This window comes from Mustela nigripes, chromosome 5, assembly GCF_022355385.1.
Source record: "Mustela nigripes isolate SB6536 chromosome 5, MUSNIG.SB6536, whole genome shotgun sequence".
Classification (NCBI taxonomy): domain Eukaryota; kingdom Metazoa; phylum Chordata; class Mammalia; order Carnivora; family Mustelidae; genus Mustela; species Mustela nigripes.
This window is the reverse complement of record NC_081561.1, coordinates 103,619,506-103,621,033: the sequence shown is the minus strand read 5'-3', so window position 1 is coordinate 103,621,033 and position 1,528 is coordinate 103,619,506. Positions and strand designations below refer to the sequence as shown.

The 1,528-nt window shown below is 33.2% G+C and overlaps 1 pseudogene; it reads right to left on the bottom strand.

Annotated features, from left to right (window-relative positions):
* Nucleotides 1–584: 584 nt before the first annotated feature.
* LOC132017435 (large ribosomal subunit protein eL42-like) lies at nt 585–908 on the bottom strand (annotated as a pseudogene).
* Nucleotides 909–1,528: the final 620 nt, after the last annotated feature.

Below are 1,528 nucleotides of genomic sequence, written 5' to 3'. Positions count from 1 at the left end.
CTGAAAATGTTTTATTTTATTCTAATAATATTTGATAATTCAGATAGGTATGAAATTTCAACTTGAAAATTATTTTTCCTTGAGTCTTGAAAGGTGTGTGACTTAGCATTCTAGAATTCAGTGTTGTTGATGAGAAGCCTGTTGCCAGTTTCGTTCTCATTGCCTATAGGTAATTGGGAGTCCTGTTTTAGCAAAGTAGTTCATGATTCCAAGTTGTTGCTATTTGTTGATTGAATCAAATAGCTCTAAAAAGCTTATTAAATAACGTCTTACTGTCACTTCTTTTTTTCAAAGTTTTGGCCATTATCTATTGATCTTTCATTGGTGGAAATTCAAGATTTATCGTTCTTTAATCCGGTCCTCCAAGCAGTCTTCCACCCATCTTTCTGATGAACTCAGAATTTTGATTAGGTCAATATTAACATTTTTTATGATTATTATCATGTACATTTTATTCAAAGCTATCTTGCACATCTTTTTGCTTTCCCTAGAGTCATTCACTTCTTTTTTGTTAGCTTTTTTTTTTTTAACATAACCTCAAGGTTTTATTGTCTTCATAATATAACAAAATATGAAGCTTAGAACTAGATCAGCTGGCCCTTTCTCTTCTTATTTCCTCCCCGTTCAAAATTCTCGCATCTCTTAATAGCCAGCATTCTCTTAGATCTGCAGTTGGGCTTGACACATTTGAACTTCAGCACAATCTTCTTTGTAGTTTTAGTCTTTTTCCGGAAAATAGGCTTAGTCTGCCTACCATAGCCACTCTACTTCCTGTCATAACACTGCTTTCCCTGGACATAAAGAGAATCTTTGCTTTTCTTGTGCTGCATCACTTTGTGGGGTTGGTGCTTGCCACACTTCCTGCAGAAAGTCTGGCGGGTTTTAGGAAAGTTCACCATGTTTGCGAGAGCGCTATCAGCTCAGAAAGCTTTTTCTAATGTTAGTTTAAAAATATATATTTATTGTTGATTTATACCCACATTTTCTGTTAATTCTTAAATATTCTTTTGATATATATATTTAAGCACATGTGGTATGCTATCAATTTTGTCTTTTTGGAGAATTCTCTCTGGAAATGTCTGAACTTCTCCAATTTGGACCTGTTTCTTTCCAGGCTTGTTGCATAGTCATTTTGGGAATTTCCTCACTGCATTTAGGTTGAATGCCCTGTTCCAGAATCTCATATTTTATTTCTTATTTGACTTGCTCAGTTTGGAGGAATGCCTCTTCCTACAGTTTTCTGAGAAATAGTGCATGAGATATAAGTTTTGACATCTTACATTTCTGAAAACATCTTTATTCTACCCTCATATTTGATTGATGATTAACTGGATTTAATATAAATTCTGTGTTGAATTCCATTTCCCTCAGAATTTTTGAGGACCCTGTTCCATTTTCTTCAAGTTTCCAGTTTTGACATTGAGAAGTCTGATACAATCTCTTAAAACATTTTATTTATTTTTATTTTTATTTATTTATATTTTTTAAAGATTTTATTTATTTGACAGAGAGAGGGAGAGATCACAAG